We start from the raw sequence: 26933 nt of genomic DNA, 5'->3' as shown, positions 1-26933 counted from the left end.
TATCGGAGCTCCTAGGTTTGAATAACTTGGATGACGGGTTTTAGGTGCATATCATGCTAATGTTTCCATACTCCATGTGCTTATATGTTTCATGATAACATGTTTATGTGCTTATGTGCAATATGTGGTATGCTATCTGTTTAGCCTGTTTTGATTCTATTACAAAGAGCATGACATATGATGTATGCTAAATTAGATTTGTATATGTATGATTGTTTTGCATATTTGACAGGACTTGGGATTAGTCATAGGATGTTTGACTTGAGGTTGAGTTGTTTGGTGAGTTTGCACTCAGTGTGATGGTTGGTGTGTATGGTTTTATTTAGGCACTCTTCTTTGAGGTTGTTGATGATTGTCCACATGGTTTTATGGTAGTTTAAGTCGTTGTTAGCCTAGCGTTGGCTTTGGATAGGTGGAAGGTCACCTTTTGTTTGGGCTCTTGTGAGTTGAGTCATTAAGCGTAACCTTAATTAGGGCTTTTGGATCGTTTGTGGATTTGTTGGTTTTGGGCCATGATGAGGTTATGGACCTCTTGGGATCCTTGGTTGCTCAGGGTGATTCCTCTGAGAGTGCAATTTTCGTGGGCGGGTACGTTTGTGGGCGGGTGCATGGCACTGACATACTACCGTGCTGGCTAGCTACGAGTGCAGTTCGGATGGAATCAGCATTGGTTTTTGTTCCGATAGGCGTTGTCCTTTTAGGTTGGCAATGATGTGAGTTTTGTTTGCATCTGGTGTTGAGACGGTGATTGATGGTCGTTTTGGGGATGATTTTGGAGATTGATTTGATTGTTCTATTGTATGGCTAGAGTAACCATTTCATGCATGATGACATTTTTGGGATCAAGTCGATTGATTGATGTTTCGGGTTAGTGAGAGCATTGCATTGTCAGTGTCATTTGTAGTGTCACCCTTAGATTCGGAGATGGATCGTTAGAGTCTTACCATTGTGGTAAGGGCTCACGATTATTTTAAGATAAGTTATTGTCGCATTAGTTTTTAGAGTCAGATTATGGCTAGGACTGGTCTTCCTTTTACCTAGACACTATAGGACATGATGTCCATAGGGTTCATTGTTGCATCATTTTTATTTTCTGCAGTTTCGTTTACTACCATGTTAGTAGTATGATGTATGATATTGTGATGCATGAGTAGGTGGAAGTGTATTCACATTTGTCTTCTTGTTGTGTGGCATTAGTATGCATTCTCTATATGCTTAGAGATGCCATGTTGTTACTGTGTTTTAATGACATGCTTTTGTGCTTACGTGGAGACATGCTGCATGTACCCTTGATTTCATCTATGTGAGTAGATTTGCCTTCATAGTAGTTGCATTTCCTTGTTATTTGCATGACTTCTATGTTTCGTTTTCCCTTTTTGCTCCCTTTTCGCTCCATTTTCCCTATGTGTCGTGTTGACATTTGTGAGAGAATAGGGTTCCTTTTCTTTTCTTGGTTCGAGTAAGGGACTTCACAAGGAGTGAGTCTCTTCTCTTCATTGCGTTGTGCACAGCTTTGGGGTTGGCTGGTCCGTGAGGATCACCATTGTTGTTTTGAGTCCTTGGTGAGGATTTGGTTAATTTTAGTCGGCTTATTTCCATGTAGGGGGTGAAGTCTTTGACCTTGTTGTCTTTCATTTCAGAGACAGATTCGTGGTGTTGTTCTTCTTAGGACTGGTGGTTTCCTTTCTTTCGTGTCTTCCCTTGGGGAGTTTTTACCATGGTTGTTGACGGAGTTGTGGTGCTCAGAGTGAGTTAATTGGTGTGAGATCATTTTCGGGGACTTGTATCCATTTGATTGAGGATTTGGTTGACTCGTTGTGTGAGTTTGAGGATGTTTTGGAATGTCTTTTGGAGACTTGTTTCCGTTTTGACGACCTTGATGTGGTTGACTCTTAGGAGGAGTTTTGAAGGATCGTTGTTGAATCTGGCTTGTTTGTTCAGTATTCTCATCCTAGTTATGACTAAGCATAGTTTTGAGGAATCGTAGTTCCAGTGGTTCTTTATGGATTGATGGAAATTGAAGAATTTTGATTTAGCTTGGTGTTGCCAAACACTGTTTCGAGAGATTCATTTTGTGACCTTAGTTGTCAGGATTTTGATATGTGTACCACTTGGTGGACTTGTATTTCGAGGATTTAGTTATCCATGATAGGGATGTGGATTTGATGTTTGATTACGGTGTGATCTTGTAGTTGATCTGTTTCAGGGAGATATGAAGGACTTTCGATGAAATGTCTTATACTAAGGTTCATTTTGATTTTTGGAAGTTTTGATTCACTTGTCAGGCTTTGGATTCTTGATTGATGTTGTTAGTTGGAGTATTTTGAAACATTGGAGTTGTCAGTTTTTTTGTATTGAGAATTTAAGGCCTCAAGCGTAGCGGTGCCTATGACTTGGTTATCAGTGTTTGGGATTGGCTAGGATAGTCCGGCCGGACATCTTTGGACCATATCTCAACTCTCACTAAATGTCTAGCCTCCGTGGTGCTTTTGGTAATGATCATTTTTTACATTGATGTCATTTATATCAAGAGTTTCATGGGTAGACTTAGTGGGGGGCAGGTTATGAATCAGTGCCTTATACTATCATGCTACCGTACAAAGTTGTGTGTTGTGGGTGAGTGCTAGTTGCCGTCGAGGCTACCTTGCTGACGAGTAAGTGTGGGCGGGCGCTGGGTATTGTCATTGCTACCACACATTTGAGTACGTCATGGGCGGGTTCTAGTCACTATTCGTACTGCCATGTCGTCTTTGTTTTATACCCTAACTTGATACGTAGATAACTTGGAGTTCTTTTGGTGGATGTTTTTGGTTCCTTATGGTGGTTCTTCAGGAGGGATGCTTTCGATTATTGTCTTCCGTTCCCTCGTCTGACCTTAGTTTCTGTGTATGCGTTCTAACTTATTATGTGGCCGCATGATCACTTTCCTTTTGAGAGGTTGTCCTGTCGTGAGCATGTGGGTGCAAATAACATTGGTTTGTACTTTGTCTTTCAGTTTTGGGATTGCTTTTGTAGCATGTTGTGTGGGATACTTGGAGATGTACTCCGTAATTACCTTGGTTTCGCCTTTTGTTTTGTTGGGGCTGGATTTCAGGGACGAAATCCCTTTAAGATGGGAAGGTTGTAATGACTCGGTCATTTTCCTTCCTTTCCTTTCCTTTCCTCTGATTTTCACGGATATTTTTTTTTTTTCCGTTGATCTTTTCCTTTCTGAGTTTAATTTCTCACTACTTAATGTCATCTTGAGTGCTCGGGGATGGTTTCTGAGTATTTTTTCCTTAGATTGACGACTTCCTTTGAGGACCGAGTCATTTTTACGTTTTCACTTTTGTGACACTATTCACTTTTCGTCTTTTTCTCAGTTATCAATTTGTTGGAATAACCTCATTTTTCATGTTCGGATTTGATTCTGGTTTTGCATGCATCCACAATATTTAAATTCCACGCTATGTGTATTTTTACTTTTGTAGAAAAGCATGCTAGTTGTGGTCTTTCTTCCGTAGGGGTGTGGATGCACACTTCTTTGTAATTTCTCTTTCTTTTGGGGTCATTTGTGTAATTATTGTAAGTAATTATTTTTCGTCTTAGGGACCATTTTATAATTTTATTTGGAAGATATTTTCAAAAAGGACCTTTTTGCAATTTTTAAAAAGTGTGACAAGTGTCACACTCTCATTGGTCCACTTGTTGACATTTGTGTGGAAACACTTTGATGCCTTGGATGATGACATGTAAAGGGTAGAGATTCAACCACTTGTTGGCTTAGGATTGGTGCACTTGTTGGTTTAGATGGTTGACAAGTGTAGGCTTGAGATAGACCTAGGATGGAGCCTTGGATGAGTGACAAGTGTATACTCCAAATTAAGTCTTGCAATTAATTTTTGGGCCACTTTGGAATTATGTGGTTAAGAGGGGTTTTGGTGCAATTGCCCAAAACTTGTGTGTGTTGACCTTCGTTTAAGACCACATAGTGAGTGGAGGATTTTTATTTCCTCTACTCACATTCTTTCACACTTAATTTCTATCTCTTCCCTCTCTTGTAAAGAAAACCCTAGCCTCCATGGATGGAGCTTGAAACTTAGGCCTTGACCTTGATTTTTGATGGCCTTCCACTCACCTTAGACCTTGAAGCTTGGAACACTTTTTGTTCCCCTCATCCTCATCTACATAACCCTAGAAGGGTTTGCCATTTTGTATTGATTTGCCTTGGATTCTAGAGAGACTCTTCTCTAGTGAGGTAGGGGATGTTATAGGGTTATATTTTCGTTTCTTGCATGCTATTGATGCTTTTACAAGTTGTATGCATGTCTTTTGTTAATTTGAGAAATTAGTGATTTATCATATCTTGCGTATCACTCATTTTAGACTTGATAAATGGAATGGCCATGAGTTGATCTTTGATATATATTAATTTAGGATGATCAAATCTAGAGATTAAATGGATTTAATTTGATTTAAATTCTAGCAAATTGTATTTTACTTGTATTCCATTTTAGACTTGAGATATGGTATGACCATGATTTGGTGCTTGATATATGTTAATTAGGGATCATTTTAATAACTTTTGAAATCTAAAGATTTGATTAATTTAAATTAATTAAATTCTATATGATGTTATCTTGCTCATTTGACACTTTTGATTTGATAAATGTAATGAGTATGCTATGTTGTTTAACATATATTAATTTGACGCTATTCGAATTTGATTTGAAATCTAGAGAATTTGATTATCTTGTTTAATTAAATTTTATCTAATGGCTCCATGGATCTATTGGTATTTTAGAAGTTGTTTCTATATTCAAATCATGGACTTGAACTTGTTATGTATTCACTTTGTTGTGTTTTGAGCATTGGACAACTTTGTTGTTATATTTATATTCATGAGAACATGTTTTCTTTATGGAATATATTGATGCTACGTGTAATGAATTGTACACTTTGTAATTGATATTATAGATGCCATTTTAGAATTGAAACTCTAAGGTATAGATTGTGCGGTTTCAACATACTTGTGCATGGAAGGTGGTTTTCGTGCATTATATAAATTACGTATAAGTTGTGAACTTATTTGATTATTTTGGAGTCTTGGGACATTGTTACAAGTTACATGGCTTAAGTTTGGCTCTAGTGTGGGAGGTATGAGTTCTCCCCAATTGAGATAATGCGCACTAGAGTGGTCTTCCCAGCGGGTTAATGCCCGGAATAACCATTTAGTTTTCGGCGGAAATCCGAGACATGATGTCCAAGTCTTCCACTATTTGATTTCGCATTCAATTCCAAGTTGACAATCATGTTTAATTGTGACTTGTGGTTTTGGCTATTGGCGATTGATGTTGTTAACTACATCCATACTAAATTGTTATATTTAGTTGTTTTCATGCTTTTAGATTTCAAGTTGATAGCTTAGAGAATCTATGTCTTGATGTGTGGTATTTGAAATTCTAATTGTACTAAATTGTTATATTTAGTTGTTATTGCATTTTAGATTTCAAGATTGTAACCTTGAGAATCTATATCTTGATACTTGTGTAGCATGCTTCTATGTTGGTTAATTGCGTAGATATTGTGATTTGTGCTTTGTTGTTCAAATGTGACTTTGGAATGATCCTATCGATTCATTTGGAACATAGACTTTAGGTGGCATGATCCACTATAATTGTTTTAACATTTTAGATTTCAAGTTAGTGACCTTGAGAATCTACATCTTGTAGCTTTGTATAGCATGCTCCCACGTTACTTGAATTGCACGAATGATGTGATTTGTGTTAGAAATGATCTTAGGTAGCTTAGGAAGCTCCCTGGGTCACATTTTGACATAGATGTCAGGTGGCATGAGCCCCTTTAACATGGTGATAAAATTGTAAAAATTTAGGTCGATGTATGCTCATCTCCTACGAGTAGCTTTATGTTACTCACCCACGTTGTGGGGACATTTTTCAGGTACAGGAATTAAAGTTGAGATTTTCATTATGCTTGGATGGTTTGTGGACTTGGAGGTTTCCATCTTTGTGAAGGTTAGCTTGGAATGCCATTTGTAACCTTATTTGTCAAAATGTGTATATTTGATTCCATATATGTAGTGTGTACATGAGTGCACTCCTTACAATGTATTCAACATGTATAAGATGAGGCCGGAGGCCAATGTCATGTATTTTGTATCCTATGAGACTTATGATTTCATGAAATATTATGAAAATATTGAAAAATGCCAAGTAATAGTTTCACCATGTTTACATCGGGTGTGGGAATTCCATTTTTTATTCTTTCATAGCGTCTCATTAATCATATACGAAGTGTGGCCAAGAGCCAAACGGTCATTTGAAGTCAATTGTTAATTTTAGATTTCAAAATTTTCATTTCAAGTTCATTTTCGCCTTTTTGGCCGTTGGGGGGTCGGATTTGACTCGACCATTTTCGAGAACCGTGGACCATTCCCGTGCTCTCAAAATCACCATTTAAATTTGCGTGAATGATCGTTTTCATGAAAAACTCTTTCGTTTGTGTTTTGAGCCTCCTATGGATTCATTTCACATTTTTGTTGAAAAATTCGGCTAAAGGGCATTTTGGGAATTTTCTTTGGGAAATAAATTCCGTTCTTGACTCTGTCACATAGAAAATGTGATTTTAGGGGGAGTTTTTTCACGACATTTTTCCGAAAAATGTCATCTTGACCTCGAAAACTGTGTTGCAAACTCATTTTTCTGCTAAAACACTATTTCTGCTGCATTTTGGGTGTTCTGTTCAAGTTGAACCAGTTCAAGAATAGTTGAACCAGTTCAAGGTGTCATTTTGGTTCAGCTTGGGCATACTTCTAATGTTGAACCGGTTCAAGAATGTTGAACCGGTTCAAGTCTTCCAGAGTTTTCAGTTTTGGACTTCCAACTTTAAACTGATGTAACTTCCTCGTTTTAACTCCGAATTGGTCCGTTCTTGAGTCTAAACTGACCGCGTCGAAATAAGATTTCCAATGGTATGAATTTTAGTTTCAGATTCTTTTCCTAGCTCATGATATCCTTGTTTTAGTGAGAGGGTGTCGAATTTGGTTTGAACCGGGATAGGGTTCTTCTGGGATTTCATTTCCTTTAGCCTTGAGACTTCATGTGAAGTTACCAAAGGATGTTTTTGGATGTTTTTAATCTCATTTGACTTGTTGGGAATCAAATTCCTTCCTCTTAGGGTAAAATGACCATTTTACCCTTGGTCTTTCTTTTGGTAGGGTTTTGATACCCTTGTCTTCATTTTGTTTCCGCTGAGTCTCGAAATTCCTTGAAGGGTCATTCTTGTGTCTTAGGGATGATGTACAACTCTAAGGACTTGGTTTCATTTTGCTTCCGCATTTTGGATCCGCTTCGGGTCATCACAGGACATATTGGGTTGAAAAATCCAGGGTCGTCACAGTTAAGCATGCTTTTCAAATAACAAACACCTTAGGAAATAGTCACATAGCAATGTAAATGACTCCCCAAACAATCCTAGGTAGGCCTTTACCCGTTGTCCTAATGGTTTTCGAACTATTGCTCTGATACCAAATTTGTAATGACCCAAAAATGATACTAATTATATAAAAAAAAATTTGGCATGACGTCTGCTAAAAAGGGTCCTACAACAACCTGCTTAGATGAATAAAAATGCAATGGCCTCTCTTGGACCTTAAAAATATATCTAACCTGTCCTAACACATAATGCAAATAATACATTTCAACATTCCTTTCATCTAGTCATTATGCTTCAACATAGTTCAGCTCATGGTGGAAAAACTACATGCCATCTAATCCAAATATCACAATTACAGTCCCAAAAATATATGGTTAAGATCTAAAGTCTATGTCTTACAACGTTTAGACAACTTATACTAAAGTTACAGCCCATAAATATAATTACAATAACAAGAGTCCACAAATCTCTATACCGAATATAACAAACTAAGGTTTTACAAAAAAAAAATAAGGGACTTAATACAAAAATAGCAAAATGGTTTTCTAATCCAAATTTGGCCTGTAATGGAACATCATCCGCCACTTCTTTCCTATTTCCTGAAAAAAAAAAAAATGTTAAATAATAGGGTGAGCATAAAGCTCAGTAAGAAGTGCCTAGGGCACACCTCTTGAGACCCCGTGAATCCAACAATGAATAGAAACAAAGTAATTGGGGACATGCTATGCCAGGGAAAAATAATCACAATATCACATTTATAAACTAAGTCATGAATGGATATGCCGTGCAATGGGTGCAATGTAATGCAATGTCGCTCCCTATTTTTCAAAACCATTTCCATCATTATTTCCAAACCATTAGTGAGACACGTCCCATGGTGACCCCATGACGGCACGAGAGGAGGATTGGCTACTATCCCTGACCCATGGTAACCCCGTGGTGTCATATGGGGCCCAGGTAACTCAACCACACTAAGGAAATCTCCCTAGTCCCCTCTAGGCCTCACTAACACCACGGCCCTTAGGTAACCCCTAGGCGACCGGATTTTCACAAAAATAAAAAATAAAAAAATCCTCTTCAAAACTTCTTTCCAAAAATTCATTTCATTTCTTTCAAATCAATTTGGTTTTTCTATTCTTTCCCAATGAATGCATATATGTCTTATGCATTTCAATGCCATGCTAATAAAGAAATTTTTATTCCTTATAAGTCAAATATTTACAATATACATGCCTCATAGAAATATTCTAGAAATTTACATCATGCTTCAAAATCATAAAATTCAGCATTTTAAAGCACAATAGGCATAAAATTTAACATCGCTTTAACATAGTTCTTTATCACATAACAACTAACATATATATACACATCTTATATACAACACATAACAAAAATTGCATGAAGTATACACCAATTCAGCATATTATAACACAAATTATGAAAAATAATTCACCAAAATCTAAGATATTGTGGATTAAAAACTGCTACCTCACTTAGATGCAAAACCCCCAATTTTGTGCCCTAAATTTCAAAATCCAAAGATGCTCCAAATTGAAATCAGCTCCCATCAAAATGAAGGCTTCAACTAGCTTATCAAATTTGCCTTACGTGGCAAATCAAATTCTCAAAGTGGAAGAGAGATCAAGCTTAATTGATGTGGAAAAGAAAAAGAAAAAAAGAGAATCGGTGAGAGAGAGAGACTGAATGAAAAAAAATGGGTCTTGGTCACTTATGATAAGGGTGGGCTCCCCCAACTTTTCCATTTAATACATATATACATATATTGAAAGTACATTTGATTTTTTTTTAACACAGTACATTGAAAAGTTGACCAACTATTAAGCTCCACTAGTCCACTAAATAATAAAAATATGCATTTTCCCAAGGTATAATATTTAAACTTAAATAGAAAGAGAGAATATAGAAAATGTCTCTTTGTGACTATTAATGGTCCAAGCATTGAAAAAAAAAAAAAAGGTAATATTACATATTAGTTCTACTCTTAACTATTTTGTTGGGGAAAAAATTTAAATAGCACAAAATTGATGCAAGAACTGTGGAAATATAGTCTACATATAGAGGACAGGAAAAGCAGAATGAAGCAACAAAATAGTCGGGGTTGGTGCATTTGATTTTTTTTTTTCCCTTAACCGACTATAAATCAGAGTTCAATTAACAGCATCATCAGCACCAGTTAGTAGATCAACATATCTATCAAGTTGTACTTGTTTTCTTTTCCTATGGTGAGATGACCACATAATTAAATTCACTGGATATAAGACCAAATTGGGTAAGAGACAGAGTCACAAAATCGACAAGAGTTATGGATATATGGAAGCAAAAAACCACAAGAGTCGAGAGCCGATTTTGAATTGCAACATCAGGAACTGAAGCCTAATAAAATTAACAACATAAATGTTACTCACGTAACTAACTAACAAACAAACAAAAAAGGATAACAGTAATGGTATTAGATTTTTAATTAACCTTATTACATGCAAGATGACATGATTATTATTTTATTTCTTCAAAGAATTTTTTAGGCAATAAACTTGTCTAAATGCCTAGGAATTTTTTTTTTTTGCCTAAAAAACTAAAAAAAAATAAAACTTATGTCAAATAGTGGTCTAATATTAATAATTAATCTTAATCACTTAATTTAAACAATTTTGTGATTATCCATATTTAAGAGATATGGTGCATTGTATGTGATAGGAATACATTGTATCATAAACTCTTATATGCCTTGACATTATAAATGATTATGCGGATGCATTGTATGTGGTTATATAGTATTTAATCTCTAATAAACTTCCAAAGATGAAATATATGTTTTTTTTTTTTTTTTAATTTTGTTTTTTTATCAAGATTTATATCATTGGACCCATGAGTTTTATTTATGCAGAAATTGTTAACACCCAATAAAGTAAAGCCCCATCAGAATAACTACTACTGTAATAAATAAATATACGTGTATGTATATAGTTCTAAACTATACAATCTTAATAATTTTTCCTTAATTTAGATTTTACCTTATTTTGTATCAATATTGTTAACCCATCTTTGTTTTTAATTTTGCTTTACAAGAACTTTGACAAATTAGTGGGTGAACAAACAATTTCCAAAAATCAACTAAAGGTGTTCACAGAAGATATATAAAAAATACCTTTTCATTGAAGAGAGTTGTGTATTGGTGGAAGGCATGATGCACTCTATAGTTTTTGTCTTCTTCGTATTGGCGTAAATGCTTCTGAAATTGACAGATTTTCCAGCCTCAATTCCTTTAACTGATGAAAAATAACTTTATCCGTGACTTCCTCATCACCTCCAATTATTTTTTCCAATGCCTCACATTCTCTAACTAGTTCATGTAGTTTTGGAAGACATCTTGCAGTGGACGCGAAGAACAGATACTTCATTGATCTACAACTACCAACTTTTAATACTTTCAATTTACCAAAATTATCCAATAGAGATGGTCCATGAGTTTTTGAACTCCATTTCGGTTTGACAAGTGGATGTTCCATGTCCTCACATCCCTAAACGAAAAGAAACTTCCAAGTCTGAAAACCACTCTCCTTCTCTGTCGTGAAGCACCTTCTTTAAACCTTCCAAATAAAACAAAAATAGCACTTCAGCATTCGCAATCAAAACGTCAAGCCCATCCATAAGAGTAATACCCTCAAGTCCCAAGACCTTTGTTTTTGTTTGTTTGTCAAACTCTAAATGATAAGAATAATCATCAGACCCAATCCATATTTTATATTTCGTTAACAACTGAAAGCTGGGAATGTTCTTGGGTAGTCGTAAGAAGACATCTGTTGGTATATAAATATCTAAAGTGGTTAAGCAAGTGAAACAATTTATCTTAACAATGCTTGCATTGCCTTTAACCTCCCATCGATTATATCCCTTTGAAATGTACAATTCCTCCAGGTTGGATAGACATGACAGGAAACCCGACAAAAATCCTATACCTTTGTTAAATTTTCTTAAATCCAACAACCACAAGCAAGTCAACTGTCCTATTTCCAGAACCATCTCTTTAAATTCATAAATATAACCAATGACCAGTATCTCAAGGTTTTTCAATTCCTTGATGAAAGATAGGTTCACCAATTCACAATCACTTAAGACACAACATTCGGAGACCAACCAAATGTGAAAGTGATGATGGTGCTAGTTTCATGTTGTCCAAAACCCTAAACTTCAAGCTTTTTCATCCCTTCAAAAAAGTTATTTGGGAGTTCTAGTAGTGAATCGTCGGATGATCCTAATACTACGGTGCATAGTTCTAGACATTCTAACTGATCGGGAAGTCGACGAACATTGCAGGAAGCCCTTAATGAGATGGCTTTGCAACACTCATAATCATCTTTATCTGGCCAAACATTGACACCATCTTTCACTAGAATTGCAGTCTCATCTTTTGATGATGCATTCTCATCTTTCACTAGTTTCATTTTGACCATGTTGTCTTCTTCACCTTCTAACAACATATTAGATTTCTTGAGGATACCAATTATCACAAGTGTTCTATCTCTTGCTTGTTTCATTGATGTTCATTTGTGCTTTCAAGAAACTTTGTTCCTACTCCCAAAGGCACCAAAAGGTCAATAGGAATCTCAGTATCTTCAGGAAATAAAGAACAATGCAGAAAGCATGACTGCACGTCAGCCTGCTTCAAACACTTGTAGTTCCACTCAATGCATGAATACACCTTTTCTTCCACTCCAGCAATTTTATATCCCTCACAATGTTTCAATTGTTCAAGTGCATCATTCCATATATGCTTATCATCCAAACCGCTCAGTGCTCCTCCAACTGCACAAATTGTTGATGGCAAATGATCACATTCTCTGCACACTTGTTACGCTATGGAATGAATTTTAGGATGAGCTTCAATAAAATCTCCAACTGTTCTCTTGAATAGGTGCCAAGCTTCATCTAATGATAGGAGTCCAATTTGGAAGGTTTTTTCAAATCTCATCTTTTTGCACACTTTTAGTCTTCAAGAGGTCAGCAAAATTTTGCAACACATGCTATCATCTTCTGTATCTGCTGGAATACCTATTTTCTTTAATGTAATCTTATCATCCCAAACGTCATCCAATATTACAAGGATTTTTCTCCCATTCTTCAATCTATTGCATAGTTCACTCGTTCTCCCTTCTTCACTCTTTTTTTTCTAGTTTCAAATTTAAACAATCTGTAAGTTTTTCTTGGATTTTTTTCAGCTCTGGATTTTGGGAGAAAACTGCCATTGCGACCTCATCAAAAGGACCTTTTCCAACTTGTTTGCCAACTTCCTCCACCATTGTTGTCTTTCCTACACCTACCATTCCACATATCCCAATATTGGAATTCCCATCGTCTCTCAAACCCTCCATGATCTCCTCGAAAACTGATTTTCTGGTATCAAAATGCTCATAACTAGTGATGGATATGCACCGAATATCTTTGAGAGGAGTAGGCTGTGCAACTTCATCGCCAAACGTATTACGTTTCTCTTTAAGTTTGATAGCATCCATCGCCTTCTTTTTCCCATTCTTACCAATCCTATACCGTGAAGGTACATCAAGACACTTGAGATTTGTTCTGCCTTGCATTGATTTGTTCACTTCTTCTTCCAAAGTCGTCAACGACTGCTGCACTTCCTCCAGCCACTTCTCAGCATCCTTCTCAATGGTCATCCCATTGTCCCTGGCTCTGTTGACAGCTACTTGGACTCTGTCCCTCACACCTTTAAGATTGTTCACTTCTTTTTCCAAATTTTAAATATTTCAATTTGATGCCCAATTGATGCGAACAAATAGCCAAATATTGGATCTAATATTTTTCCCACAATGGCATCTATAACACCACTCTTTTTCAACTCACTAGCTAGCGGCACTTCTTTTATTTTTTTTGTTTAACAAACAAGATGATGGAATACAAGAGATATAGAAAAAGTGATCCACAAGAGAAAAGAGATACAAATTCAGATATAATAGAGATGTTAAACAACAAATGGCACAATAGAAATGCAAAGAACTCTGATTATTATGGTTTTAAAGAAGAGATTTTAAGATGCACCTCTAGCGCTTATGGATTTGTTTGCACCAAGCTAGTAATGAGATTGCAGATTGAGAGAGAATGAGTGATGCAAAAAGAAAGTGTTTACACCCTTATTTTCCACTTTCCAGTAGGAGATTACCCAGGTCGATTCCAATGGAAAGGTACTGCGGCGTTCCAGTGGAAAGTCTTACGACATATGGCAGCCAAAGAAGCAAGCGGTTACAAGTGGTTACATGCAAAGTTATAGGACACATGGCAACCTAGAAAGTAAGTGGTTACAAGTGGTTACATGCAAAGTCATAGGACACAATCTAGGAAATGGGCGGTTACAAACGGTTACATGTAACATAGGACACATGGCAGCCTAGGAAGCTGGTCGATTCCAATGGAAAGTTACTACGACATTCCAGTGGAAAGTCTTAGGACACATAGCAGCTAAAGAAACAAGCAGTTACATGCAAAGTGGGACACATGGTAGCCGAGGAAGCAAGCGGTTATAAGTGGTTACATGCAAAGTGGGACACATGGAAGCTTAGGAAGCAAGTGGTTGCATGCAAGCTTCCATTACTAAATTCTATAAATAGGGCATATCTTGTAACTTAGAAAGTCTGCTCAACGCCAATCAAACTACGCATTTCAATACTATCCTTACTTTTCATTGCAATGCACTTTCAATATGATTAGTTTCAGTCCTACACTTTACTTTTCATTCGATAATTTTACAGTCTTTCCAATTACTTTCTCAGTTCTTCCTAGCCAGTTAACAATCCCGAAGTCCTTTATCAAAGGCAAAAAGAACCTAGAGGTGGTCATTCCAGACCTCAACACAATCGCCTGGTCCCGCAGCCTTCCTTCTGGAATATTGTTTAGATCTCTCTTTGGAACTACTGCAGTTCCTGGCACGCCCATCTGGTTCTATCGGAACCAGCACCCACTTTTTTCAGGCCAAACATAGTGGCACGCCCAGTGGGACATTCTGAAAGGAGTGTTTCTATGGCGGGAGGAAAAAGACACAGCAAATCTGTTCAAGATTCTGCCGAAATTGAAATTGAACAGGCTATTGAACTTTTTAATGAAAGTTTACATGCCATTTTAGAAGTTCAACTACAAATTAATATGTTTAAGGCATGCATTAATGATGCACGTGACGAATTCCACTGAACTTTTTGAATAATTGCCGAAGAACGTGAGCAATTTTCTCGAGAATTCAAGGAAAGAATCCGAGAATTCGAGGAAAGGTGCCAACAATGGCGAGCACAGAAACAACCACCACCCGTGGTGTCGATTCCACCAGCAGTGAAGTTGATTCCGCCAGTAGTGAAGTCGATTCCACCACCACTTCCATTGCAGGTACAGGTTTCACCTAAGGTGCAGAACCCTTCAGCAACAGCGAAGTCGATTCCACCGGCAGTAGCTCAACCACTTCTATCGCAGGTGAAGTTTCCACTTGAGGTGCAGAATCCTCCACCAACAGCAGTCCAAAAAGTTCAATTTCATGTCCAACAGAATGTTCCACTTTTGAACATTCAGCAGCCTACAAACACACCACTTATGGCATTTCCGATGGCTTTCAAAATTGAACGCCCTCCAAGGAAACCTCCTGATCAAGGAGTAAATCCAATCCGCCGGAGGAGTATTCCTTTGGCAGACCCCAACCCACTTCCAATGGTGTTTGGGGGGCATCCAATGGCCAACCTACCCAAAGGTTTGCCAAAAAATACAAGCCAACTTGCTGACTTCTCCCAACAAGACTGTGGCTTGGTTATGAGGAAGGTCGACAAGAGTTTCCATAGGAAGCCGTTATCACTTCTTCCATTGGAAGAAGATTTTCCACAGCAAGATTTTCCTTCGGAAATGGCATATGCTTCTCAATCGTTGTATATTCTTCCACATGAAGAATATAACAGTCATAGTATTTTTCTTCCAATTTTGGAAAAAAATGCTATTACTTTATTTGTCCCAAATTCACATCTTGTGAATTTTAGGGGGCAAACTTGGCCAATCAACTATGTATTTGGCCTGAAGATGTACAAATCCGTCCTCCTCGTAAACCTCCAGACCCCGGGGGGCAATGAAATTGGACGTGAGGCTTCAAATCTTTGTTTTAGTTAAATAAAGCTGTTTAAAATTCTCAGCCCAAAGGTACATTCAGGCTGAAAAGTTTTAGTTATTAGAATATCAAATGGCAAATTCTCACTCACATCTAAAATTTGATATGCCTTACAATTCTTCAAGGAATATCAGGCACATCAAATTTGGGGGGCAATGTTTACACCCTTATTTTCCACTTTCCAGTAGGAGATTACCCATGTCGATTTCAATGGAAAGGTGCTGCGGCGTTCCAGTGGAAACTCTTACGACACATGGCAGCCAAAGAAGTAAGCAGTTACAAGTGGTTACATGCAAAGTCATGGGACACATGGCAGCCTAGAAAGTGAGTGGTTACAAGTGGTTACATGCAAAGTTATGGGACACATTCTAGGAAATGGGCGGTTACAAGCGGTTACATGCAACATGGGACCCATGGCAACCTAGGAAGCTGGTCGATTCTAGTGGAAAGTTACTACGACATTCCAGTGGAAAGTCTTAGGACACATAGCAGCTAAAGAAGCAAGCGGTTACATGCAAAGTGGGACACATGGCAGCCAAGGAAGTAAGCGGTTATAAGTGGTTACATGCAACGTGGGACGCATGGAAGCTTAGGAAGCAAGTGGTTGCATGCAAGGTACCATTACTAAATTCTATAAATAGGGCATATCTTGTAACTTAGAAAGTCTGCTCAACGCCAATTAAACTACGCATTTCAATACTATTCTTACTTTTCATTGCAATGCACTTTCAATATGATTAGTTTCAGTCCTGCACTTTACTTTTCATTCGATAATTTTATAGTCTTTCCAATTACTTTCTCAGTTCTTCCTAGCCAGTTAACAATCCCGAAGTCCTTTATCAAAGGCAAAAAGAACCCAGAGGTGGTCATTCCAGACCTCAACACAATCACCTGGTCCCGCAGTCTTCCTTCTGGAGTATTGTTTGGATCTCTCTTTAGAACAATTGCAGTTCCTGGCACGCCCATCCGGTTCTATCAGAACCGGCACCCGCTTTTTTCAGGCCAAACATAGTGGCACGCCCGGTGGGACATTTTGAACGGAGTGTTTCTATGGCGGGATGAAAAAGACACGGCAAATCTGTTCAAGATTCTACCAAAATTGAAATTGAACAGGCTATTGAACTTTTTAATGAAAGTTTACGTGCCATTTCAGAAGTTCAACTACAAATTAATATGTTTCAGGCATACATGAATGATGTACGTGACGAATTCCATCAAACTTTCTGAATAATTGCCGAAGAACGTGAGTAATTTTCTCAAGAATTCAAGGACAGAATCCGAGAATTTGAGGAAAGGTGCCAACAACGGCGAGCACAGAAATAACCACTACCCGTGGTGTCGATTCCACCAGCATTGAAATTGATTCCGCCAGTAGTGAAGTCGATTCCACCACCACTTCCATTACAGGTGCAGGTTCCACCTAAGGTGCAAAACCCTTCAGCAACAGCAAAGTCGATTCCACCGGCAGTAGCTCAACCATTTCCATCGCAGGTGAAGTTTCCACTTGAGGTGCAGAATCCTCCACCAACAGCAGTCCAGAAAGTTTAATTTCATGTCCAACAGAATGTTCCACTTTCGAACATTCAGTAGCCTACAAACACACCACTTCTGGCTTTTCTGATGGCTTTCAAAATTGAACACCCTCCAAGGAAACTGTAATGACCCAGATTTTCACGGATATTTTTTTTCCGTTGTCTTTCCTTTCTAAGTTCAGTTCCTCTTCGCTTAGTGTCGCCTCCAGTGCTCTGGAGTGATTTCCGAGACTCTTTTCTGTGGATTGACAACTTCCTTTGAGGACCGAGTCGTTTTCACATTTTTCGTTTTTTGACACTATTCACTTTTCGTCCTTTTCCCTGTTTCGTCCTTTTCCCTATTTTGTCTTTTCCCCGTTTGACACTTTGTTGGCGTAACCACACTTCTTGTGTTTGAAGTTGGTTTTTGACTTCATGTATCTCCATCTTGAGTGGTTTCCACGAAATACGTATCTTTACTTTTTCAAGAAAGTACTCTGGTTGCTCCCGATGTCCATAGGGGCATGGATGCAAAGTTCTTTGAAATTATTTTCTTTTCTTGGGGTGTTTTTCGTAAATATCTTTTGAAGATATTTTATTTCAGGGGTTTTTAAGAAAATATTTTTGGAAGATATCTTAATTCTGGGCCATTAGTGCAGTTTTCACTTTTTGGAGGGGCCATTGTGCAATTAATGAAAGTTATTGCTAAATGCCTTGTTTTGAGCCTGGATCCTCATACGGGATTCATTTTCACTTTTCATCGAGTCGTGTACTCTTAGAAATTCCTTCTGGTCATTGTTTTCCAGTTTCAGGGTTTCTGGCCCCGGTTAGCGCTAAACTTGTTTGGGGTATAACTTTTTGCTCGGGACTCGATTTTTGTTGTTGTTTCTTCTGTTGTTCATATTTTCTCATTTTGAATCTTTTTCATTCACAGAGTTTTGTCATTTGAGCACGTCTGCTCAAATTTCACTTTTTCGGACCCGGTGTAGCCCGTTCAGGGCACTTTTTGAGATTTCTATAAAAGGGGGGTGAGATATTTTATTTTTTCATCTTCCCCACTCTCTTGCATGACCTGAAGCTTCCATGGCAGCCCAAGGGAGGCTGCCATCTTCTCTCTCCTCTTTTGAGCTTCATTCTTTCGTCAGAACATAGAAGAGCCTTTGCGTTTAGTGTTCGTGTTGACTATGCGCTTCCTTCACCCTTATTAGAACCCATTTCTGACCATTCTTTGAGTTTTGGTTTGAAGTCAAGTTGTGATTTTGATGGGGCTTCCTTGGGGGTTATGTGCACGGTGTAGTCCCCGACAAAACCTAAAAGTTTCGTCGGACTCGGAACGGTTTCCATTGGTGGCTTTTGAGATTTTCATCTCAAATTGAGGTAGAAAATATTTTACGATTTTATATGTGTTGTATTGAGTGTTTCTCATGATTATACAACTTATATGTATGCCTTGTATCAAATTTAGAAAGTTAGTAATTTTTATTTCTTTGTATAAGATTTAAAATTCATGATGATATATAACTTTGATTTGAATTGTAACATGCTAGAAAATCATGTTTAATATGTTTGTTAACATATGTTAAATTGGTATTGATTGAATAAAAATTGCATATTTTATTTAATATTTATCTTTTGTGAAAGATTAAATCACATGGCCGTACCTTGCATGAAATTGACTTGTGATATGCTTTTAAATTATGTCTTGGCATGTTGTTTAACATACTTTAATTTGAGAGCATTTGGACAAGTATGAAAATCTAGAGATTTTAATTAAAATGATTAATTCAAATCTAATTAAGGGTTGCATTGGCCTAATTAAGTGTTTAACTTGATATTTGTGATAACTATGACTTATGTTCTAGCTTATGTTAATTTGGAACCATTTGATGTTGTTTTAGAAGTTAGGGATTTGATTATCATGATTTAATTAAATTCCACTTTATTGTTCTTATGGCTTAAATCAAGTTTTGATGTGGTGTATGTAATGATCATGCTATATTGTTTATTATGTATTAATTGGAGTCCATTTGATTGAGATTTGAAACCTAGGGAATTTAATTAGTTTATTGATTAAATTCCGTTTCTATTGTATTATTGATTAACTCATGTATTTGACATTGATAGTATGTTTAAAACATGACTTTTGACTTATAATGGATTTATGAGTTATGTTTCAATATTAGATTATATTGTTATAGCGCGTAACGAATCGCGCTCTGAAGATTTGACATGTGATGTTATTATAGTGCGTAACAAATCACGCTCTAAAGATTCGACATTGTCATCCTATAGTTGTTGTGGATTTAGAGCATGTATTGTGTGGTTACAACCTACTTGTGCATGAAGGTAGTTTTGTGTACTGTTTAATACGTATATAAGTTGTTAACTTATTTATTTTGGAGTTGCTTGGGACATTGTTAAGCTGTGATAGCTAGGGTTTGGCTCTAGTACGGGGACAAGAGTCTTCTAAGTCAAAAGTTCGCGCGTTGGGTAGGCTGCCTGGGGGTTAATAGCTCCAAATTAGCCTTATAAAGTTCGCGCGTTGGGTAGGCTGCCTAGGGGTTAGTAGCTCCAAATTTGCCTTGTCTCGGCAGAAATCCGAGCTATGTGATGTCCAAGTCTTCCACTATATGATTTCGCATTCAATTCCAAGTTGACAACCACTGTTTAATTGTGACTTGTGGTTTTGGTAATTGGCGATTTGATGTTGTTAAGTACATCCATACTAAATTGATATATTTAGTTGATTTCACACTTTTAGATTACTAGTTGATAACCTAGAGAATCTATGTCTTGATGTGTGGTATTAGATATTCTAATTATGCTAAATTGTTATATTTAGTTGATGTTGCATTTTAGACTTCAGGTTGATAACCTTGAGAACCACTATATTGTTGCTTTGTGTAAGCATGACCCTATGTTGTTAAAATTGCATGAATGAGGTGATTGATGCTAGAAATGATCTTAGGTAGTTAGGATGCTCCCTGAGTCTCACCTTGACATAGACTTTAGGTGGAATGAACCACAATAATTAAATCATGCAACTTGTAAAACTTTAGGTCGATGCATGATCATTTCCTACGAGTAGCTTTATGTTACTCACCCCTACGATACTAGGGCATATTTCAGGTACATGATACAGGATTGGAGATTGCAATTGCTTGGGTGATTTGCGAAGTTGAGCTTCTTTAGAAGCATTCTTGTTCACATGCAAGTGTTAATATGTTCATGATTTGTCCATGAAATGTAATTTTTCTAACTTGGAGATTTGACATGTCAAATGTTATAAATGTTTTGTAATGAGGCCATAGGCCATTGTAGCACATCTATTTTATCATATTACATACACTTGCATGCTCACTTTGGCAAACAATACCTTCCTTGATGAAACAAAAATCTAAAGTTGCATATTTTTTAGTTTGACCCTATTCTGTTACAGGGGAATTTCGGGTATTTCACAATAAGGTTTTTTCATTTTTCCACATGAGTCACGTAGAAAACTTGATTTTGAGTGGTGCTTCTTTTTTATGTTTTTCCATAAAACATCATCTTGGCCCTCAAAAATCCATATTTTTCCAGAAAATCCTAGCTGCCAGGTTTTGCAAATTTTTAGTACAAATATAGTTGGTACTATTCATCGACTTTTTTTTGAAAATCGTCACGACCGATCTGAAACTTCTAGAGGTCTTGTGGGTGCATTTTAAGATTGCATTTTCAATTTAGACAATTTAAAAACCTCCCGAAGCCCTATTTCCAAAACTTGGGCAGTAGCTCGGATTAGTTTTTTTCCTCTTGACCTGATTTTCTTGGGGGCATTCTGGGTATTTTACAATGCATTTTTTTTGTTTCCGTCGATGATTGGGGTAGGAAACTTGATTTTAGGGGGGGTTTCTTCTTTGAGTTTTTCCAAAAAAGTCTGTTTAGATGCTCGTTTTTACTCTTAGTTGCAGCAGTGGTAGGTTGTCCTCGTCGGGCCGCCACGACATCATTTTTGTTTTTAATCTTTCTCCTTCGTCCGGACTCTGAATAATGAAATTCTTGAGTCCATTATGATTAATTTTTTATTGTCTTCCCAGCGGTGTGCTCAATAGCACTTGAATCCACTTTTTGCAAAATGACCATTTTGCCCCTAGGTTCTTTTTGTCCGTTTTTGAAACGACACTTCTGCATTTGTTTCCTTTGGGTTCCGTGACCTCATTGAGGGTCACATTGTTATCTTAGAGATGCATTGTATCTCTAGAGACTGTTTTTTCACCTTTCACTTCCGCATTTTGGATCCATTATCGGGTCATTTGGTCATCACTGACGCATCGGGTTTACAAAACTCGCGCCGTCACAGAAACGTCCTGATCAAGGAGTAAATCCAATCTGCCGGACGAGTATTCCTTTGGCAGACCTAAACCCACTTCCAGTGGTGTTTGGGGGGCATCCAATGGCCAACCTACGCAAAGGTTCACCAGAAAATACAAGCCAACTTGCTGACTTCTCCCAGCAAGACTGTGGCTTGGTCATGAGGAAGGTCGACAAGAGTTTCCATAGGAAGTCGTTATCACTTCTTCCATTGGAAGAAGATTTTCCACAGCAAGATTTTCCTTCGGAAACGGCATATGCTTCTCAATCGTTGTATATTCTTCCACATGAAGAATATAACAGTAATAGTATTTTTCTTCCAATTTTGGAAAAAAAAAATGCTATTACTTTATTTGTCCCAAATTCACATCTTGTGAATTTTAGGGGGCAAAACTTGGCCAATCAACTATGTATTTGGCCTGAAGATGTACAAATCCATCCTCTTCGTAAACCTCCAGACCTCGGGGGGCAATGAAATTGGACGTGAGGCTTCAAATCTTTGTTTTAGTTAAATAAAGCTGCTTAAAATTTTCGGCCCAAGGGTACATTCCGGCTGAAAAGTTTTAGTTATTAGAATATCACATGGCAAATTCTCACTCACATCTAAAATTTGATAAGCCTTACAATTCTTCAAGGAATATCAGGCACATCAAATTTAGGGGGCAATGTTTACACCCTTATTTTCCACTTTCCAGTAAGAGATTACCCATGTCGATTTCAATGGAAAGGTATTGCGGTGTTCCAGTGAAAAGTCTTACGACACATGGCAGCCAAAGAAGCAAGTGGTTACAAGTGGTTACATGCAAAGTCATGAGACACATGGCAACCTAGAAAGTGAGTGGTTACAAATGGTTACATGCAAAGTCATGGGACACATTCTAGGAAATGGGCGGTTACAAGCGGTTACATGCAACATGGGACATATGGCAGCCTAGGAAGCTGGTCGATTCCAATGGAAAGTTACTACAACATTCCAGTGGAAAGTCTTAGGACACATGGCAGCTAAAGAAGCAAGCGGTTACATGTAAAGTGGGACACATGGCAGCCAAGGAAGTAAGCGGTTATAAGTGGTTACATGTAAAGTAGGACACATGGAAGCTTAGGAAACAAGTGGTTGCATGCAAGCTACCATTACTAAATTCTATAAATAGGGCATATCTTGTAACTTAGAAAGTCTACTCAATGCCAATCAAACTACGCATTTCAATACTATCCTTACTTTTCATTGCAATGTACTTTCAATATGATTAGTTTCAGTCCTGCACTTTACTTTTCATTAGATAATTTTACAGTCTTTCCAATTACTTTCTCAGTTCTTCCAAGCCAGTTAACAATCCCAAAGTCCTTTATCAAAGGCAAAAAGAACCCAGAGGTGGTCATTCCAGACCTCAACATAATCGCCTGGTCCCGCAGTCTTCCTTCTGGAATATTGTTTGGATCTCTCTTTGGAACTACTGCAGTTCCTGGCACACCCATCCGGTCTATCAGAACCGGCACCCACTTTTTTCAGGCCAAACAAAAAGATTATGAGGAAAATAGCAATCCTTTAATGTCATTGTCATCTGATGTACATTGTAAATTCTGAATGGTTAAAAAGGGGGGGGGGGGGGGGGGAGTACACTTTTTAAAGAAAAAGAAATGATACAATCATATTTGAAATTTCCTTTAAAGAAAGTAATAAAAATATAAAGAAAAATATTTACATATATATATATATATATATCAATGGAAGGTTTTATAAAAACTAACAAATGCTTGTCTTAGTGTCAAATAAGACTGCAAGAAGTGGCAAAAAAAATAATAAAATAAAATAAAATAAATGAGTGAGAGCCCTGCCTCTTTTACCATTTTTTTCCTTCTTTCTTTTTATGCCACATTTGCAAAATAGCAAATGACTTCTTTTATGTCACATTTGCAATCTAGTGGGATGCTTTAATGCCATTATATCTACATTTTACATTAGTTGGAAATTAAATACTCTGCACACATTAATGATATATGAATATTGTTCAAGTTATATGTGATGTCCATGTCATTGAATTGTCAATTGTTAGATTAAGTGCTAGTCAATTATACCGTCGAAGAACCATAATTCATTCTCGCGTGAAGTTGGTTGAATATGAGTCACACAAGGGTGCGGGTCATAATCCCACCACTTTAAAAAGTATTTAGTTATATATTTATTTTTACAATGGTTTGTTTTCATGTTTTGGGATTTTTTTTATTTTTTTTATTTTTTAAACAACACTTCGATTCATGTTTCGCCGTACTAATCAATACACAACGTATCAATCAGTTCGTAACCCTTTTTCAATGGTTCAATACCATTACACACTTCTATAAACGAGCTAATTTAACCAATTTACACTGATATTCGTCCGAGTCCGTTACACCAAGACCACGACCGATACTGCGACTGCGAACCATGCTTAGGTTCTTCTTTCTTTCTTTTTCTTTTCTTTTTCTTTTTCTTTTTTTCTATTTCCTTCTTTGTTTGGACTGAACAATTATTTTTTCCCTACTTCTTTACATTATGAATTCTTTTTAACTTAAAAAAAAAAAAAAAAAAAAAAATTGAGTCATTTGCCTTTTCATTTTTTATTTATTTATTTTAAATTTGTCAACAAATATATGAGAATATAGCTGATTTTTATAATCATTGGAAAATTAATCCAACGATTATAGAAATTTCAAACCAAAGAATATTGGAAAAAAATGGTAATAATTTTTGAGAAAAAAAAGTGTAGTTGAGTAAAAAGTATTGAAACAGAAAAAGTGATTTTGATGTGTGGGAAATCAATGGTTAGAGATAAGAGATAGACAAACAAATTCCGGTTTGACTAAACGAGTGAGAATTTCAGCTCAGTGGTACATTTTATTATATTTTTTTGGTAATAATAATATAATCTAAATATTAAAAAAATAAAATAAATAAAAAAGGTGTAAAACTAGTGAATAAAATAACCAAAAAAAAAAATTGCCTCCACTGTCATAGATCTATACTGCAAGCACACACGAACTTTTATCACTACACACACACACACACACACATATATATATATATCGTATGCAAGAACTGCTGAAAAGAAAAAAATATATATTTTTGTTAAATGCTTTTGTAAGTTTATATATATATATATATATATATATATATATATATATATATATATTTAAAATTCATATTGACCATTAGGTGTATAAAAATGTCTAAAATAATGTGTGAGATATTTTTGTGGCATAATACAATAAAATTCATCGTAGCAGACCCCTAAGCATATATAATAATTCCATATTGATTGTTAGTAAATGATAGAGATTGAAATAGCATCTAAGAAAAAGAGTGGTGGAAATCAAAATTTGCATATTGGTTGTCAGTAACCAATTGGTTGTCGGTAACCAATTTCTTCTACTGAATCTAGTTGGAAGTTATGGTGACAATTGATATGTGAGTCCTTATTGAGAGTAACCAATTTCTTTTTTCTTTTTCTTTTTTTCTTTTTTTTTTTTTTGTGTTTTTCTATCCATACTGAATTGATTATTAATTTTTTATTTGTGGTGGCAAAAAACTCCCACAATGTTGTTGAGGGAGACAACCACCATCTACTTTTCAATTTTTTTTTTTCTCAAAATTTACTTTTCAATGCTTGTGTTATTTGATAGCATTGTTTTACCAACTAATTAATTATTGGCATGTACTGTTATGTTGAATGTTAGAGACAGAGGATAATGGGAGAGTAAGATATACAATGTTCTGTATATTGAGCATGTCTGAATCATGTACAAAGAAAGAAATAAATAGGCTAGTGAACAACAACTAGTGAATCAACAAATATACAATCGCTACAATCATGGTTATAATTAAGGTACAACAACTATAATATAATATTTTATTACATTAACATCCCCCTCAATCAAAAGGTGGTAAAGCAGAAACCAATTTGAGTTTGGAAACTAAGTCCCAAAATATGCCTAGCGGATGAGCTTTGGTAAAGATGTCAGCTGTCTGATCAGCGGAAGTTACAGAATAAAGACGTACACTACCATGAGCAATATGTTAACGTACAATATGATAATCAATTTCAATATGTTTGGTGCGTTCATGGAAGACATCATTATAAGTAATGTAAATAGCATTTTGATTTAATTGAAATGAGAAACACCCATATCTTTTAAGAGCCATCGAAATCAAATAAAATTATTATTTTTTATTTTTTATTGAGATCAGGTATGTTTACAATTACTAATGCTGATACATCTACATTGTACATTAGTTGTAAACAGGGTCACCCTCGTTAAATACTCTGCAAAAGTTGATGATATATGTGTTAGGCGCTGAATGTTATACATTTTAGCCCCTTAACTTGCATGTTTTAATCTCTTAGTGGTAGTTTATTTGTGATTTTACATTGTTTTATTATTTTTATTTATTTCAAATTTTTAATTGTAATATCAGTCAAGACCGGTGATTTCGAGCTTTAGAAGACTATATCCGTGGGACCGAGCAATGATGAAGATTCAAGTTTAATTAGACCTAGAAAAAAGTCCAAGAGAAACCACAAGTTGATGAAAATGGAAAGAAGAAGAAAGGGAAGAATCCTTCTCCAACTAGAAAACTTTCTCCAAAGTTGGTAACTTGAACCTGTTTTGGTAATCTGTCTGTATCTCTCTCCTCGAGAGTCAAAACAGCTAAATTCCTTCAAGGGTTGAAAGGAAATTCTAAGAGCTACAAATTTGTATTTCACAAGGATTTCATAAAACAACTATTTACCTTGTCAAATCGGGCTATAAGTTTATACGAATTTTGAAATCCTTGTTTGGCAGAATTTTCATATATGTCTTCTATATGAAAAATGGAACTTTAGGACTGATTTTCTCTTATTTAAAGAGAGTTATCTACATCATTGTGAGAATCATACAAAAGAGCCTAAGGCTGAGATCAGAGGAGAAGCATTCAAAAAAAAAAAAAAAAAAAAAAAAAAAAAAAAAAAAAAAAAAGTAGATCAATCCATGGCGGTGAAAATGTCTTCCTCAACTATAAAGAATTCTATTCCAGTCATGCTTGGCTAGGGTTGTGATGTAGCCCTAGCTTAATACCACTAGTTTGATTGTATTTATTTATTGGAGAACAATTATTATTCATGCATGATTGTGTAACCTATAAAATTTTTAATTGACTTTTCAATAAAATCAGTTTTAAAGTTTTAATTCAATTACAAGGTATTTTTCAATCTTGTCTTAGAAATTTGAATCTTGTTATTGAACAAAACTCATTCACTTCTTATAGTTGTGAATAAGATGGTTATACAATAGTTTTTCTCTGAATATAGCATTAGGGTTTTGATGGATTATGCCTAGAAAAGATAGACTATACTATACCCTAGAGTAAAGTAGTTAAATAGATGGTTTATTCTAATCGAAGATAGTTCATGCTTAGCTTTAGTTTATATTATCTTCTAGCTGAATTAATATGT

General features: G+C 36.2%; 1 long non-coding RNA gene across 1 annotated transcript; it reads right to left on the bottom strand.

Annotated features, from left to right (window-relative positions):
- Positions 1–7746: 7746 nt before the first annotated feature.
- On the bottom strand, positions 7747–11068 carry LOC132279248 (uncharacterized). Its single transcript, XR_009471272.1, has 2 exons — positions 10601–11068; positions 7747–8033 (listed from the first exon to the last, which is right to left on the bottom strand). It is a non-coding gene; the product is annotated as an uncharacterized LOC132279248 (long non-coding RNA).
- Between the last annotated feature and the right edge of the window lie 15865 nt (positions 11069–26933).

The sequence above is a fragment of the Cornus florida genome, unplaced genomic scaffold, assembly GCF_030987335.1.
Source record: "Cornus florida cultivar Cherokee Brave unplaced genomic scaffold, ASM3098733v1 CherokeeBrave_3.0.0_Hap2_Chr10, whole genome shotgun sequence".
NCBI classification, from domain to species: domain Eukaryota; kingdom Viridiplantae; phylum Streptophyta; class Magnoliopsida; order Cornales; family Cornaceae; genus Cornus; species Cornus florida.
Note: the sequence above shows the minus strand (reverse complement) of the source record. Positions and strands in the feature narration are given on the sequence as shown.